The sequence below is a fragment of the Syngnathus leptorhynchus genome, chromosome 7 (genome assembly GCF_054491065.1).
Source record: "Syngnathus leptorhynchus isolate UIUO chromosome 7, UIUO_Slep, whole genome shotgun sequence".
Taxonomy (NCBI): Eukaryota; Metazoa; Chordata; class Actinopteri; order Syngnathiformes; family Syngnathidae; genus Syngnathus; species Syngnathus leptorhynchus.
The window spans coordinates 1,736,154-1,754,572 of record NC_141201.1 but is presented as its reverse complement, the minus strand read 5'-3'; the positions used below and the strand labels follow the sequence as shown (position 1 = coordinate 1,754,572).

The following is an 18,419-nucleotide window of genomic DNA, read 5'->3' as shown; positions in this document are numbered from 1 at the left end:
TGCGTTGTTGAGAAAAATTATTTAATTCAACACTTCAACTGCATGTATCCATTTTTAAAAAAGGTAGATATTCAGAGACGGTACAAATATATTCCATCTGGACAGCGGATTCCACTATAGGGAATGAAAATGAATGAGTGCTGCTGTTTTGGTTAGCAACACATTACCGTTGCCCATTAATATGAGCATGGTGTCTATGACAGTAATGACCACTGTGAGAGTGCAGTTTATTCGGACCGCTAAATTTGCAAAGAAAATAAATATATATTATTATTTCTTTGTTTTGAGATGTTTTAAAAAAAAAAAAGAACTAAAGCTAATAATTGGATTTAATTTGCAGAATATGTGAAAGGAAAGCAAGCAAAGGCCTTTGACAGAGCAGGTACTCGGAAATAAAGTGAGTAATTAAGTCGATGCCACCTTTAATCTGCTTTAATTAAAAAGAAAAAAAATCAAAGAGTAGAGGCGAGTGCATTTCAGAGAAGCGCTGACATTTTTCCCAAAAGAGACTTCAAAGGTCGGCCAATTTTATTTTTTTTTTTTTAATTCTCGGGGTGTCGCCCCCTGCCGACGTTGAGCGAAAAGCAGACGGCCGACACGACGGATCAGCAAAGAGGGAGGATGGAACATCTGGCAAAGCGAGAGCGGGGGTCGGGCGTGTTGAAGCGAGCGTGCCGTGCATGAAATTTTCATCGGAGCGTCAGTGGAAGTGCATTATGGAAGCAAAGCGGCAGAAAATCTCCTGGAGGAAGACGAGAATAGGAAGAAAATATATTCCTTATTTATGGCGTGCGCTGGCGAAACACAGCTGACTGCATTCATTAAGCTAATTAAAAGGACGACACAAGAAGATGCGCCGCCTTACATTGCGATATATGCGAGGCATCCGGATGTGAAATATCAAAATATACGCTGATCCCAATATGAGGTACACCTAGATAATACAATGACCTTCCATCTGAGTCTTGTACAAACCCCCGCGGCCTCCCTCTCTCCCCAGTGCAATGTTATCTTTACTCCCTGCTGTTTACTCCGCTTTCATGTCAACTGAGGTTCTTTTCCGGACAAAATATAACAATGCGGAGGTCGCCGGGCCAGGTACCAGCTAAGAAAGCCAAGTGAACCTGCTCACAAGCTCCGGGCTCGTGGACATGTGGGGATCCCAATTTGAGAGCAACTACTTTATGATATCATCTCCAGGCTGTGTGTGTTGTGCACGTTCTCTTTATTGACCTCAACGTGACGGTGACTTATTGTTTTACGGCTCGAGGGAGTGAAAAAGGAAAAAAAAAAAAAAGACACTGGACGTGCTCCTGTGTTGCTTGTTCGTGGACTTTCTCAAACACTATTATATGGCAGCATGACTATATCAAATGTGCGTTGCGTGTGCGTGTGTGGATTACAATACATGTGCGCCCCCTCTCATTTGTTTTACACAGCAGCGCTTCCTCTCCGCGGCACATCTGCTCGCCGCATCTGGGATACGAGGGGAACCGTGTGGAGGAGGAGGAGGACGACGACGACGAGCCGGGCGGGGATAGAAAAGCAGGTGTGTTGCTGAATTGTCGTTTGTCAGCCATCTTTTATTTAGGTCGCACAAACATTTGTGATTCTCGAGCTTTAGGGGTCCGGGTTCTACCTTACAGGACTCCCCTGTTATGTCAATTTGACATTCGTATCTGCCCCTGAATGCCATGACATTTATTTATATGAAAAACCTATTTTCAGTTTATATAAAAAAAAAAAAAAATCGGAGTCCCTGGAGAATGCTGCTTGCTATAAAGCAGATGCAGATTAAAACAAAGTCACAGCTGCCCTAAATGCACAATTCCTTGTGCAAACTCATCTTGGCTAATCACTTGAATGAGACTCTCTATACGCTCCCGAGTGCAAACAAATCCCAAATGGACGTGCGCGCTCAACAAACACTCCATGGCATGAGGCAATCTCTCGTCTGCGGACCAGTTTGGCGGCCCGCAGCTGAGCCAGACGTGCGTGCGGGCGGGCGTCAGCGCGGGTGCGGCCGTCTTCGCCCACGCCGCAGTGTTGGCTTTTTGAGCCCACCGGCGTATAATTTGCACACGTTTGGCTTTGACCGCGACACGACACAAATGAGAGAGCCGCACGCGCCGCGGCAACCGTGTGTGGGTTCTGACTTGCTTGATTGTTGCTTCTGTCGGAACCGCGGCGAGCGAGCCAACATGCGTACGCAAAGTAGTGAGAAACAACGCCGCAAATTTCTTTGTGTTTTAATATGTGAGAGAACATAAGTTTGATTTCTAATGTTGAAAAAAAAAAAATCTTTGCAAGAATCTGTGCTTAGTATTTAAAATAAGCAAAATGGCGGCAAGTTTGTTCACCAAATGGTCGGGGAGCAGCGGGTGTGTGGTGGTGGGATCGTTTTTCTTGTGAGCTGACAAGGAACAAATGTCAAGGTGTGGAAAAATGACACACAAAGAACAACAGCAGCAGTCATCGTTATTATGAGTAATCGTTTCGGCCGAGGAGACAGCGGAGTCGGTTTGGCGGCTCGGCCGCGGCGAGCTCAGACTTGTCCGCGTGTCGCAGATCGAAGCGTCATCTGATAAATGCACGCCCGCCATTATTTATTCAAAACCGCCAGTGAAAATTTTGCGACGTAGCATTCTTGAGGGCGAAGGGCAGCGAAGGAGGAGAAGAAGATGAGTGCAGCAGTTCTCAAACTGGGGAGGGTTTGATGCCGATTCCAATATTTGGCAGAAGAAGTCATTGAAACTCTGCTAACAACTTGGCTCATTGTTCAGATCTCACTTCCTGTCGAGAATTTAAATAAATAGAAAGAAGAGAATTGCGCAATCATGCCTCTGAAGAAACTTTTTCAATCACATAGTGCCTTTCTGTCGCTGGAATTGACTGGCGGCCTGATAGCAACTGCTGAGACTGCATAGTTGCGCCGGCTGTCCTGCGGTATTGCCAATGCTCGCCGCAACATCACAACAACGGAGACTTGCAAACAACCGCAATGAGCACAACAGACCATTCCAAGGCTTCTCCAGTGAGTCTTTGCGTTGCCACACCCTAGTTCAGGGAGAAACCAATTTTTTTTTTTGCATGACACAGGCCAACCCCATTAAAAACAGTCTGATTTATTGTCAAAGAGAATTTGGGGAAAAAAACAGAAAGCTGCTCAACAGTTTACAGTGTTGATTATTTCCCAACAGTACATACACTTCAAAATTAAAACGAAATGGGATTCCTAATTGGATTCATTGAGTTTAATTTCAAACGCCCACTCACACACTGCCCCCCCCCCCCACAAACATGACACCAACCTCAAAGACAAGTTCCCATTAGGGCTCGGGCACATGCCGCCTTTTGTAGATGCAGCACATTAACAGCACACAGTCTATTTGCACTCATTTTTACACCCTCTGGCAAGCTGCCACTTCTGGAATAGACTTAATTCTGGAGTGTTGCATTTCCACAAACCGGATCCAAAGTGCCCCCCCACCCCCTCGCCCTGTTCTTTTGCATACTTCCAAGCATTCATCACCAACTACTGATTAGCTACGTTCTTGAGTTCATCTCAGAAATAAAAGGTTGAGTAACTTTCTGATTCCAGAAGTGACGAATGTGCTAAGACTGAAGTTAATAAAAGTACACATTCAACTACTCTACTAAAATAAACACCATAAGGTCAATTTGACAAAAATAAACATTTCCTTGTACTGTAAATTATATACAAGACACGAATTCTGTTTACCTTTTTATCACCTTTACTGAGCTCATGATAACGAGCAACATAATGAACATTTTCTGTCATCTTTTGACCAAAGTCGCCGCAATATTTGTCACAGTTCACAGCCCCGCCCCCAACATGTCCCCCTCATAATTTCCCCAAAGTCCGCCGGTGCACTTTAGTGTCACACTGCTGCTCCTCTCTTTCACAACCTCTTAGAAGCTTGCCTCTCTCCTCTAATTGCACCAAACTGGTGCTGCTACCTCTTTTTGCACCCAGTCAGCAAGGGGTGACTACATGGAGGTTTGGCGGAGAACGGGCCAGTGACGCAGCCAATTATTTTCACCTATGCGCCGCCGACATGTAATCTTAAACGGCCTCTGTGATCCCAGAACAGTTTTTGCGCCCCTTACAGACGCGCCGCCGTTGACCCCCAGAGAGTTCGTCTGCACAAACAAAGCCCTTCCTAGCTTGCGCTAGCTCCTATTAAACCTGCGCCGCCTGACTTTTCAACGAGTAACGACTCGCATTTTATATTCGTTTATTCCCAGCGCAGAAACGGCGGATGAATTGGTATCCCGAGAAACAACCGAATTAACATTTCAATTAAGATTTTTCAGATGGCGCTGTATGGCGGCAGTGACTCGGCTTTTTTTTATAGAAAGCAGAAGATTGGGGGATAGTGAACAATTCAAGTTGTTTTTGTCACTCCCAAATGAAGTTTATACCATCAAACTAAACATCATACAAGAGAATTAAACTATTGGGTTTTAAAATAACCTCATAGTTTAGGCTTAAAGTCCGCTAGCTTCATGTTAGCATTAATAATTAACGCTAATCTAGGTATTGCCCATTCCTAGCCGACTTTACATGAAGTTGTTATCATTCCAGTTGAAATCTATCGAGACAGTTTACATATGACACAATTTATTCTGATATGCCGTTTACATCAAAACAATCTGTTTTATTTCAGTTGTATGACATTAATTGATGTAAACATGTGAAAATAGAGTTCATTTGTCTTTTTAGCACAGCAGTTGCAATTATTTAAAAACGAATTAAATGTGCAATTGTTTTAACTCATTAAAATTGACTGCCTGATAAAAACAAAACAGGACTGAATCAAAAGTGGAAAATATGACCATTCTATTCCACTGACCTTTAAAATCCTCCATGAAAAGATCAGTCCATATCATGCTTACCTGACATTAGACACGACTACAATATGTATTATTGCAGTGGCCTGACATAAATCCAAATCGACTTCAGGCTTCATAAGTAACAGTAATAGCACTATTAACAGCATGCAAGCCGCATTATTGCTTGGCCTTAGTGGGATTCGTCCCTCCCGGGACGGCCATTCCAGTTCTACTCGCTTGGCTAACTTCACTTACAGAACGCGCGCCGCATTATATAGTTGTAGTGCGACTATCATGTAATGCGCTGTACATGTGTGGATGCAATTTCAGCTGTGCGGCGCAAAGAAATGGGCAGATAAAAAGCAGAAGGATGCTTTTACAAGCCAAGCATCAGGTGACACCAACGTTTCCCCAGGTGCTTGCTAAAAATAATAAGACACGCGGCTGTGCCGGAAAAAAAAAACAACAACGCCGTAAACTTTCACCCCAAAGGAGAAAGTTGAGCACCCTGTCGATAATGAGTCAGTTTCCCCTGACCAGATGTCACCATAGAGAGAGAAAATAATGAATGCTGAGAAATGTGTTATATGGAACTCGGAATGATTCTGTAAACTAACAACCTTGACGCGAATCCCAAACAAAGCCTTGACACGCTGACAGAAGGGAGCCAGCCAGAATGACAACTTTGCAAATGAGCCAACGCTAACCTGCAGTTTTCAAACGCTACATTTGCACATTGTGTCGCATTTTCAACAAAAGACAAGAGGGGGGAAATGGATCCAAGCGAAACTCAGATACAGACACTTGACTGGAGGCAACAGTGAGGAGAATCCACAAGAACGCCACTGTATATGCATCACACACAGAATTAGATATGCTTCGATTGAAAGGAAGACGCTGATGGAAATCGGAACTATCCAATGCTAAGTGCTAATATTAGTGCATTTATCAAAATAAACATTGAACTACACGCCCGCTCCATATATTTAAAAATTAAGATTGAACTAAATAGGAATTAAAAGGAATAAACCTGCTATAAAATGTGATGAAAATGAAAGTCCAAATTAAATGAAAGCTAACTCTGTAATGACAAATACAAAACCTTGATCTGATCCCAACCAGCCACTCGACTGTATTGAGCCACCGGGTGGAAAATGGCTTTCGTTATATATTTATTAAAAAAAAAAAAGGTTCCCTCGTTTATATTCCCTCCTCGATATACGGTGCTAAGAAGTGCGAGGCGGCAGCTTGTTCCCAACAAATTGAAGCTTTTGAAGCACTTTCAATCACAGAGAACACGGCAAGGGTTTCCATGTACGTTTCAAAGCGCATCTTGGACATCAAACCGGTGACAGTCGGGGGTGTCAGGAACGCCGACATAATCTGACGCCGGGCCCCGTAAGTCCCGCCGAGCCCCCCCGGCCTCAATGGAAAACAGCGCTGTCAGCCTCCCCCTCCTCCCCTTTTTTGTCACTGTCATTTTGCATCTGCGGCCGCCTGTCATGCTGAATGCCAAGCCGACGCTGGCTGTGAGCGCTCGCATCAGACAGGATGCTGAACAAAGGCGGCGGGATGATAGATGATGTCGTACAACGCTCGCACTCTTTGTCAGGAGGACGGGGAAGGCCTCTGTCTGACGTCTACTGATGGATACCGCGATGAAATCACAAAAGGGGTCGAGACGGAGCTATCGCAGATTGCCGAAAAAAATAATATGCGTTCTGCCCATGATCCTACTCTTGATTTTTACCCTTACTCTTTGTAGAAACGATCGAAATTAAATTAACTTGTACGTGTGAAGATTTCTCCAGGTTATATTTGCTTAAACTACAAAATTTCTTCTTCCACTGAAATGAAAGATATGATTCACACTTGGGCTCCCTCTAGTGGTACGTAAAATAATTGCAGCCTAAACAAACTTTTGAAACATTACGCATTGGATTCATACTAAACACAATAATTCAATAAAGTCCAGTTGAATTAAATTGACATATTTAAACAAAGACAAACTTGATTTGGTACCTATTGTGACGTTTTAAGGACAAAAGTAGCTCGCTACCTGCCTGATGGGAATTGACTAAGTCAACAGAGATCTTGAAGCAAAGCGGAACCGGGTGCTAAATGACAACAATTCCAGCACAGCTGTTGTGTTGAGAACTGCTTCACTCGCACTTTCTCACCCCCCCCCCCATAGTATATGTGTTTCCGGGTGCTCAAGTGGAGCCGGAAAAAGTATCCACACTCCTTACTTGAGTAGAAGTGCAGACGAAAAGAAACTGGTTAAAAAAAGAACAAGTGATTTTATCAGGGAGGGAAAAAAAGAACAAACTGTCAGAAATACTTCAGTATGAAAATACAAACGATATGATATTCAATTCAATTATATTCAGAAAGCCTTGGGCATGTGTCAGCGCTTTTGTTTACTTCTCAGGCACGCCCTGTCTTGGCGTTTCCTATTTCATAATTTGTCTGTACGGTGAGAAGTTGATGGGTTAACGAGTAAGCACAGGTTGGGTTTAGCGCCGTCACGCTAGCATGTTGCACATGAAGTGATTCCCGGTTAAAAATCCTGCCTGCTGTGTTGTCAATTTATAGATTAAGTGCTATTCTTCAGGATAATTAAAGCTTTACATTTAGAAAAAAAAAAGCAAACGCAACACTTTTAATGATGTGTGATGTTAAACGCAGAGGCCATCCGTTGTGAAATGCTTCATTGCTAATAGACGCACCATAAAAGCTTCAATACCTGCAGGCCGCCACTGCGAAATGAACGTCGATAAGCAGCCGAAAGGCAACGGTAGTAAGCGATAGACGTTTGCCGCTGACCCGCGGACAATTCCTCGCCAGCCGCATAATTGATGGGAGCGGTGAGGGCGTTTTTGGGGGTTAATCCAAATGGAGTGTTGAATGTAACTATTTTATCAGTCAGCAGTCAGCCGCTCCTTCGACCCACATTGTTGCCCAAACACGCACGTTTATGCGGGATGGAGCAACCGAAACTTTGACGTTATGTTCCGTGACGCCAGAGAAATGTACTTTTGGTTCAGCGCAGTGTTTTTGCTTTTAAGGGTACAAAAATAACAGGACTTTCCAACAAAAGGTACCGACCTTGTTTTGAAGTACTTAGGTATTGAAAGAGTCAATTTTGTTTTTATAAAAACAGCCCCACAAAAATGGTTCCATTTGGTGCGCTTGTCAATCATGAGTAAACCCACAAAAAAAAAAAACAAGTCTTACAAAATGCACTTGCCAGAGAAGAGCCGCCAAGTCTGCAGCCTTTTTGGTTTGAAGTGATGTCGCTTCTACTCATACAGCACCTGAAGACTTTATTTTTTTTTTATCTGTCCCTCAAAGAGTGTCTCATGTGGGAACAGGAGCTCCTTTCTTTTAGCGGTGCGTATTAAAACGTTCTTTGTGTCACACCATGTGAAAGGCGGAACGGGCGACAAAAGAAGTCCAAGTGTGCTCAAGCAAACCTGGAGACGGCATCGCTGACCCTCTTGAGTAGCGTTATTAACCCCCCCCCCCCCCCCCCGCCCGCCCTTCTCATCACCAGCTACGCAACGACAGTAACCCCCCCGCCCCCCTTCTTTGTTTTCCCGCCGGCATCTGCTTCCAGCCAGCAGGAGTTAATGCAGCACTGAAGGAAGTTGGACAGCTGCGAAGTTGGAACGTTCAAGGGAGTGGGTGGAGGTGGTGGGGAGACTTTTATGAGGCTAATGTTCATATCAACACAAGCGTAAAAAACGACTAGACTGGACATTTAATAGCCCCCACCAACGTGGGAAGTCTCCAGCTTAAGGTTCTTCTACTTACTATGGTTTCTAGAATTGTTTTCAATTGAACTTCTGGAAGTTTATTGATTTTATACTTTGCACAGTATGTAATATCTAATGGTACGATTGTGGTAAGATTTAGATTTTTTGACACGTTTTCCGGAAGTTCCTTTCTTCAGGTGTCTGATCTGGCTGACCATAACCATAGACATGGACTATTTTTTTTTTTTGACAAAACATTATCTGCATGTATGCCAACATGTCAATCAAATGAGGGGTAAAAGAATATTAACCTCTTGAAAAAAAAAAAAAAAACACACACCAATCTGACTTTTCTAGCTCGACAATTGGATGCTGATGTCGGAAGAGGGAGGGGATGTGCAGGGAGGAGACGCCGAGCGTAACAAAGCATGTCAGCTCCCTTTTCCAGGGATAAAAATACTAAATCTCTCCCAATTTTACGAACGGATCAAGAAAAACGTTTCTGTCTCTTCTTTATTTGCGTCGGGGAAGTCAGTTGGTTTTTTTCGCAGTAAGCCGCCTCCCAGATAAGTCACTCAGTCTCCCGTTTACGGCCGCCGTGATGCCGCCGAGCCAAAAGCCTACTCGTGCGCACAATGAGGTCAGCACGTGACCCAGCGCACCCCCCCCCCCCCGCCCCGCCCCTCCCCGCACGCCTTCCAGCGCTGGGTACAAACTCATCCCTGCGCCCCCGGTGTTGAGGACCATCTGACTGAATCTTCAACATGATGCTGCCCCTGACACATTGCATGGGAAGCAGCTAAAAATAACTCCACATCCCAACACAACTTGGAGAAGTCGACCTGAAAGACATCCATGCGCACACGCTGTTGCCATGCGTGCCTCCCTCCCATGTAAAAAGCACCGCGGGGAGCAAGAAGCCTTTACTGAACATTTTAACCGACGCACCCTTTTCAACATTCCGACAAGGTTCGTAAAATCCGCTCCGATGGCAAAATAATCCAGTCAGTCAAAAGTAGATGGAAACAAACTACATCCTTCACTTTCTGTATTGATTTGACATCGGGGAACAATATTTCGCAAATGTTTTATACCACACGCATTCTTGAACACTGTGAGGGAGTTGGCGCACCACTTTCCCAAGGCAACACAGTCCAACTGACCAAAAACCGTAGAACTAATCGAGCAGTCTTTCCCCTAAACCGTGTAAACTGCGCACCACCCCTTTCCAAGTCCCAACAAAAATGTTTTTTTCCAAAAAACAATTGTAACAAAATTAACTTAGCAGAATTTTAGTACATCAATTATATATCATAGAATGTGATTTCCCATACATCTTTTAAACCATGCGCTCCTTGAAACATGACAGAGTTGGCACACAACGCAACCCATAGTATATTTTTAAACATATTTGAAATATTCATGATATTTTGAGAGCATAAAATGCACTCAAACTACTGGGCTATAGCGCCACGTTAATTTGACACCGTGCCGATATTCAAATTACATCCAACATTACAATTTTAATCCAGCGCACCCCCAGAGGGCACACTGGTAATCCCCCAGATCGCAGCATGCGGTGCATGTGGGAAGGTTACTCACTCCATAATTGGCTCCTTCTTGTGTACCTAGGTGGGATTTCTTTCCCTCTCCTGCTTTGGATACTGATTTACGACATCACGCAACTCTCCGTGCCTGAATCCTTGTTGATTCATCATTGGCCGCCGGCTCCTGACAACCCGCCATAAATATGAATCGTAAATCTAAGGTCGAAGTTACGGCGGGGGAATAATCTGACATTACCGACCCGGAATATTAAACGAGCGCATTTGAATAATCCCTTCTGGATGTACTCCTGTGTGAAGTCATCTCCGCCTGTTAGCATGTTAGCTTGTAAGTGCCTACACGTTAAGATAGGCATCCTTTTGTTTCCTAATCAGAAACTAACATTCAATTCCGATCCCTTTTTATTAAGGGCCGCAGAGCTGTGGGAACTAGATTCAGATTCGAGCAAAGTAACAGCACAAAGAGGCGGAATTACAGCAAAGTTACAGTAAAGCCCGTAATCCGCACGTCATTCACAACTCTCGCATCTGGAAAAGACAAACAAATGAGTCGGCGCATTAGAGTACAAAGAGGCTATTCATGTCGCCGAGATCCTAAAATGCTTTTAATGCACAATAACAACACCCAACTCCCGCGGGACTAAAGTCCTCGGATGTATCGCCGAGAAAGATCGTTGCTATTCGCAGTCTAGCCCAGATATAGTCGAGGGTCTTTTTATTCTGACATTACGCAGATGATGGGTATTTTCTTACAAAAAAAAAAAAAAAAAAAACTCCATTGGCCAGTCCATCCGCCGACTTCATTGGCACAAGTGTCATCTATCTAGTTGGAAAATAACAGCAACGGCGGCCTGGTTTTAAGCAGCCTCCGCCCTCCAGACTGGCTCCCGCTGCGATTGTTGTGTTTCTCTTTTGATATCGTCTGCTTGTTGTGATTGCAGATGGGCTGATTTTGCGCTGCTGGGGGTTCACAGAGAACACGGCGGGAATGCGTATATTCTCCCCACGGAGTCTTAGGGGAGATGAGCCGGCTGATGAATACCGAAGCCGTTATTAGCCGCAGATATGTATGACAGGGTGGCTGTTAGCATTCATCACAGAGACGAGTGGAAGCTTCGGAATCAGACCATGCTTTCCACTTCTTTGCCGCGAGCCAGCCCGGGGCTTTACTGATAAAGTGGAAAAAACATTTCACGTGGTTGCTATTGCTGTTTTCAAATTGGAGCTATTGTTCTTAAGGTATATAACGTCTTGTGAAAGACTTAAAGTGAAGTAAAATATCAACAAGAGGAAGGCACTGAAGAAGACGTGCAGTGAATATGGCACGCCTAGATTTTCCTACTCATACTACATTTGCTTTTTATACAAATAATATACAATGTGGGTTTTTTGAATAATTGTATATTCGATTGTAATATTTTGGCCACGCAAAGGGCAATGTTGTATCTTTTTTTTAAATATATTTTAGCGGTAAAATATTTTTTTAATTTTCAATTTTTAACCAACGAGTATTTTTATATCATTTCGGCCTTCTTTCTAATATTTTTTTGTGTTCTTTTGTTTGTGTGAAATTTTGTATACATTTTTTTTTAATATATATATACATAGTTCTACTATTTTTAGGCATTTTTGTCTTACACCTTTAGATTTTTAATATTTGTGTTTTTCATATTTGTTCAGCATCATGTCCTATGTTAGATATGTTTTGACTTTATAGTTAGTGGGGGGTTTTATTCAATAATATTTTTTTGCCAAAATATTGCCCTTCAGATTTTTCGATGAATTCAATAAAGGTGGATTGAGGCCTCCCAGTCAGGCAATAATCAAATACAGAATGGGCCGCTGTAAAGTGGACGAGCCAAAAATGTAATGATGCAAAACAGAAGCAAGGCCACAACCTGATCCGAAGGGCCTTGTTTGCGCAAGAGCGGCCAATAAAAGGCAGCCGCCCAGTCAAGGAGAGATGAGGCAGGCGTCCTTTGTCTAAACATATCACAAGCGCAAAGAGCGCTAATGAACATGGCCGCCGTTCAAACCGCAATCAGCACTTTGGCAAGCGCAAACGGCCACAGTCGTCCGTGATGTTCCAAATCCTTTTTCATGTCACATCATTTGATGCTCTGGACAAACAGAAAAAAAACCAAAACAAAAAAAGAAAAACGAGAGATGGGGCTTAGCGCAACCTCAAACTTTTAGAGTATCGCACAAATTAATTACCGTCCTCCATAGAGCTAGCATGTAATCTAACACGCGGTGATAAGCTGCCACCGGGGGACGGACAGACGTGATTTGTGACCTTCATGGACAGAGACAGACGCGTCTGACCGTGATTCTTAGTTTTTTTCCATTATTTTTACTCTAATAATTTAACATTTTTATTCTTTCCTAATATTTTTTCTCTATTCTATTAGTGTGTCTTTTCGGAGCCATTCAAGAGCCCACCCATCCTGAGTTGCAAACAGTGGCATCTTTGTGACACGAGCGAAACAAACGCCGGCGGATTTCTAATGAGCTATTGACCTATGAATGGCGCCTCAGAAAATGACAGCTACCAATACTGACCTTTTAGCGAGACGAGTAAACATTAAGAGATTCCTGCAAAACCTCGCCGCGCCATTCCGGTCCGTGCCAAGGTGTCTGTTAGAGACATTAACTGAGAAAAAAAAGTCAAACTTAAATCTTGAGATGGAATAAAAAGGACACGCTTTGCTTGTTTGAGGAAATTACAGCATGTGGGGAAGTGTTTTTTGTTAATATTTGTAAAATTGGCTTTGCATCTTGTACAAAAATGATCCCAATATTTAAATAGATTTCATTTAGAATGTGTGTAATGTTTTTTTTTTTGGGACGGTTTTCTTAACAGTTTAAGCGTTACAGCGTCGGCTCTTCCATTGTGGCGTCAGAGACGATGTCGAGCGCTACGTTAGCTTCTCGTGCTAGCCACTGCGCATAATTCATCTCCAAGGTGCTGTCCTAGCACCACCTTGTGAATGTCCAGCTCACCCGCCCCGGCCCCGCCCCGCCCATCCCCTGACCTCCATTTCCCTCTTGGTCACTCTACGGCAAATCCGAAAAGCCTCCCGGCATCTCCATAGCGACCGGGCCTCAGTCGGAGCAGATGGCCTCAGTGTGCCGCGCGGCAATTAAACAGCCAGCGATGAGCGGCGAGGAGAAAAGTGGGTCAGGATCGGGAGGCGGGGCCGGAGCGGCTCGCGTTTGGGACGTGCTCCACGGTCTTGCCTTCGAGGCCTAACATGCCCCCCCCCCACACACACACACACACACACAGTTAAAACAAACAGGACCAGAGACTGTACTTTAAAATTTGACATTGGAAAAACAAGGAGTGGTGAAAATTTGGAATCCAACAAACTTTTCTGTTAACATATGAACATAACACACACATCCCACCCCTTCAACAAAACAGGGTGAGGACAGCAGAACTTCAAGCAGGATTACGGTGGCAAATCCCGCCCGCCATCCAATCGATCGAATTAACCCTTAAATCCCTCCTCCAGATAAAGAGATGGAACACAACACAACTAGATTTTTTTTACTCTCCTTAAGCAAAAAATGTGGGTCACTGTCAGTATGGTGGTTCGCTCAGCTGACTTTCATTGGGCTGAGCTGTGAGTGGGAATACGAGTTTGAACGGACTCTAAATGCCCTACCATTGACCGGCGACCAATCCAGGGAGACGGTAGGCTTGTTTGCCATTGCGACTGATCGGGTAGTGGCCGACAAAGATCCACTTCAGCAGGGAAAAAAAAAGCTCACTGTGCATTTGAATAGCTCATTAGACTCATTAAAAAAATAAAAAAAAATTCCAGCAAACGACGGCACTGTTAATTTAATTCTCACTTTTCCGTGTCATTAAGTCACAATTACGCAAAAAAAGAATGAGCAAAGATAGTGTTGAGTGGCTTTCCCGACAGGGGAAAAAAAAAAAAAAATACAGCTGGAAAAAATTAATGAGCTCTTATTGATACAAGCGTCCTCGACATGTTCAAAGGGAGACGCCGCCAAGAACGGGAGAGCGAGGCGAACTGGAATCATGCTTGGACATCGGCCACGTTGGGGAACAGCGGGTCCAATTCCCCCGCGGGGCCAACATGAGGATCTTCATCTCCTGACTTTCCTTTTTACTTGCAAGCTTTATTTTATTTCTTTTTATAAAGCCCTGACGGCAAATTGACTTTATAATTCCTTGTAAACAACGAGCTATTTGTGTTTTTGTTTTTTTCCAGCTTCATCACACAACCCCAAAAGTGTGAGTCATCTTAGCTGGACCAGCCTTTTATTCTTTCCTGCTGATGAGTTACCCGATTGTTACTACAAATTACAGCATATACTTTTATTCTTTCTATTATTAGTTACTATTTTTATGAATTATTTCTATTATTTGTATTATGTTCTTATGATCCGGCACATTTGAATGCATCCATCCACCAACAAGATCAAGACAGCCTGGGGCTGCTTCACCACTTCAGCACCTGGACGACTTGCTACTTTTGCTGAAACAATTTTCTTCTGAACTCCAGAAGGCGAATGAATGGTCACCAACCCAAAATTCCGTGAGTCCAACGAGATCAGTCAAAACGCTCTAAAGCAGCTTGTGATACGGGAAAACTCTGCTCTGAAAACAGTTGGAAGGGAAAGCAAGAAGCTCCACTCCCCAGCCAGTTGTTGCCGCATAATTTAGCGTCATGTTAACGCCGACCCACACGTTTGACCTTCAGGGGTCGCCGCCCTCAACATGACATTTGTCATCTTCTCTGCTTGACTGACAATCACGGCGGGATACAAAATGGCTCTCCCTGCGTGATGCGGACTAGCGGGATTTTTCAAGATTCCGCTCGCTGAAGCAAAGATGTCTGCGTGCGCTCCCATGTGGAAAAACCCTTGAAAAGTTATTCAGCTGCAAGAGGCGAAGGGGGAGGCAGGGAGGGAGGGCGGGATGCGGAGGTGGGTGGCGAGAAGAGCAGGAATTTATTTCGAGGCATGACTAAAGATGCTAAAAGTTCAATATTTTGGCAGCCATACAATCTTTGCTTTTCGAGAGGGCAGATTTCCTTTCTCAATTTTAGTGTTCGTCATTAAAATTTCAAAGGCTAGAACGTTCTTGTCTTCATTTCCTCCCAAATGTATTTCTTAGTAGGATTGAACAATTGTCCAGTTATTCAAAAGCTTTACGTATGGCATAAAATTAATGTGTAAATACAAAAAGGAATCAGTGAGGCGCATGCGTCTCTCGCTCTACACTTTAAATTAAACCGGAGCCAAAAGGCACAAACAAACATAATCTCGAGACGATTTAATGAGCTTAACCCAGAGAAGAAAGTCAACCTGTGGCTTTACTACAAGACGTGAGCTCCTTACTACGACTCAATGTGTTTTCCTCACCAAGTTCTAAAAAAAAAAAAAATAACACCGGATTTATTCATCCTGGTGTCGGTGAAACAGCAAAAAGTAAATAAATAAGGTGAGTAGGAGTCCTCCCTTGTCCGTCACATAAATAATACATTTGGGATGCGGCACAGGCCTGGTTGAGAAGCCTTCAACTCCGGAGGCGCAATGGTCTCATCTCTTTCACGTCAGCTCGCTCGGTGCTGTGTGTTTTGCATTAGCGTGTTTGCTTCGCTCGTCTAATTGCGTCGAGGGAGCTCGCTGCGAGCTTCGCCCCTCTCCCGGGTCTTCGGATTCAAAAGCCTGCCACCTATTTGTGTTGCGCATTTTCTCCAAAGAGGCATTACAGGGCGTCGTGGTGGCTAATAAAAGCAAGCGGGTGAAGGCCGCTTGACACCTGACGTTATGCAAACATGGCACTGAAATGCAGCGGGGCTTGAAAACCGGGCTATCGATTGCTAGCTGCATTAGTGCCGTTTGGAAACTGGCTCGGACGGCAACGCGGAAGGATCAATGCCACATTGCAGGTCACCGTGTTATTTTTATTGTACTCTTGGACTCCACTCGCAATAATATACATATATTGTAAAAATCAAAATGAGCTAGTTAATGCTAACATATGATGTGAACCGGTTTATGGAACCCTAACAGAAATTAGCCTGCCAACGTCTTTACTCAACTTTACTCATTTGGAGTAGCGACACACAAAAACAGAGCCAACTGCAATTTTATGCTAAAATTAATATCTATGAATCTCTCAACTCTGCCCTGCATGTTAAATTTGGCAACGTCGCTGTGTTTCCAGCTTTGTGCGTACATTCCCAACAAAAAGCGGATTTCAATACCAAACAAAGTCAAGCCAGCTGTTTCTATCCTATTGTTTTCCATTTGATTTCTATTTTAGCTGAGCAAGTCCCAGGTCCTAAAATAGGCAATTAGAGACTCAAGTCAAGTCTCTCACCTCTGCTACGAATCCCGAACATCCCCCAGTGGGAAACAACAAACCAGTGTTATTTGATGCAAAACCTTCCTCACCGCTGCCAAAACCGCAGCCGACACCCGTTTACAAGCACGCTGATACTTTGAAGCCTCGTCATCTCCCGGAGAGATATCATCGCGGCATATTAAATGAGCCAACATTACTCATTAAAAAAAGGGAAGTATTTCACACAACAAAGACCCCTTTTGTATTGAGAGTGCGGAGACTCGGCAGGGAGAGCGGAGATAGGAGACATTTTGGTGTGTGTGTGTGTATGGGGGGGGGCGGTGAAGGGTGGGCTCGGAAAAAGATGTAAAAGTCTGGCAGCGGAATCTGACGAAAGAGCCACACGCGTGCATGCGTGCGTGGGGAGGATGGAAATTTCATCACAGCTTACTTTTCTGGAGCGTGAGGTTAGCGCTACGTTTTAAGAGTTAAAGACTTTCACCAAAGCTTTGACAGTATATGGAGGAAGGCGGGAACGGATGGTTTGAGTCACGATTTGGACGCAGCCACCATTCCCGAAATCTGAAATAAATCTCACGACATGCTGGAAAAACAAGTCGCTGTTGACGTAACAACGTCTTCATTCGAGGATAAAAAAAGACAGGGTCATTGTTTCAAATATTTCATAATCAGGAAAACAACCAGAAGAGAGGAAATCAATCAATCAATTGGGGAGTTCAATTCAAAATGGTGACTGGGAGAGTTCCTTAGGGTCATTTTTTAGCACAACAAAAAAAGGTTTTCGTAACCTTTCTTTAAGATCCAAAATAAACAAAGGCAACTTTCAATTGTCGGCTAGCCAGACCTTACAAATTTTATCAAATTTATTTAAAAAAAAAAAAAACTTGTTTGTATTTTGTTTTGTGCTTGTGTCCTCCTAACACTCCTGTAGCCCGCATCTTATTGGAGGAATAGTTACAAGAACTAATGGAGGAGAGCAAATCTGCTTTATTTTAAAAGCCTACAGCCTTCAAAGTGTTAGGAATTATCTGCCTTCAATCTCTTACGAAGCAACCATTTAACGCCCCACTCGTAAATTTCACGTTTTTTGATGAGTACATGAAAAGGCTGCATTTTTTTTCCCCAACATCACAAAGAAATAAATATCATTTGCTTTGTCGTCGATGTAGTGTATGCTGAGAAAGTTTGTCGCTATGGTAATAACCGAAGAGACTTGTAGCAGTCCTACCAGTTATTTGCAAAACGATTAATGTAAAAAAAAAAAGTCAGCTGTCAGATCTCCTCCAACATTACTTTGGAGAAGATTAAGATCAATTTAGGAGGCATTATAAGCCTATCAAACAACGCCAGAACGCCTCGACTCGACAAACACACAAGAGAAAGCACGCGGGACGGAGAGAGTCAAGTCGAGCGGGATTTTAACTGTTTAATCCCTCGACAAGAATCTGTCTGCTAAATAGGAGAAGAAATGTTGATGCCGAATCAGAAAAGCTCAGGGCGAGATTTGATCCCCTTCATTGATTTCCTCTTTTGCCTGGCTTTGCTGATTCCGCCATTCCGGTTGAAACAGAGTGGAATGTCAAGGCTTTAAAGCAGAAAATTGCACAGAGCTGGAGTTTTTTTTACCTCCCATCTCATCTTGATCCGACATGGCGACGACCAAGAACCGAGACAAGATCAAATACGAACAACCTCCCTTCTTACGTTCATGACATATTGTCTTTCTCAATCATCAAACATGATTTTATTTCCCATTTCATGGCAAATTAGCAAATAAATCATGATGCAATGGTCTGCCAAGAAAGCTTGGCCATTTAGTGTCTCTCATAGCAGCTTCGGATTGGTGCTGAAGCTGAATTGGGCCATCGATACAAAATGGACGCCGTC

General features: G+C 43.6%; 1 protein-coding gene across 12 annotated transcripts in view; it reads right to left on the bottom strand.

The window, feature by feature from the left end:
* The window catches only part of nectin1b (nectin cell adhesion molecule 1b), an 80,222-nt gene that overhangs the window by 36,497 nt on the left and 25,306 nt on the right, over positions 1-18,419 (bottom strand). The gene's annotated exons all lie outside the window — the stretch shown is intronic.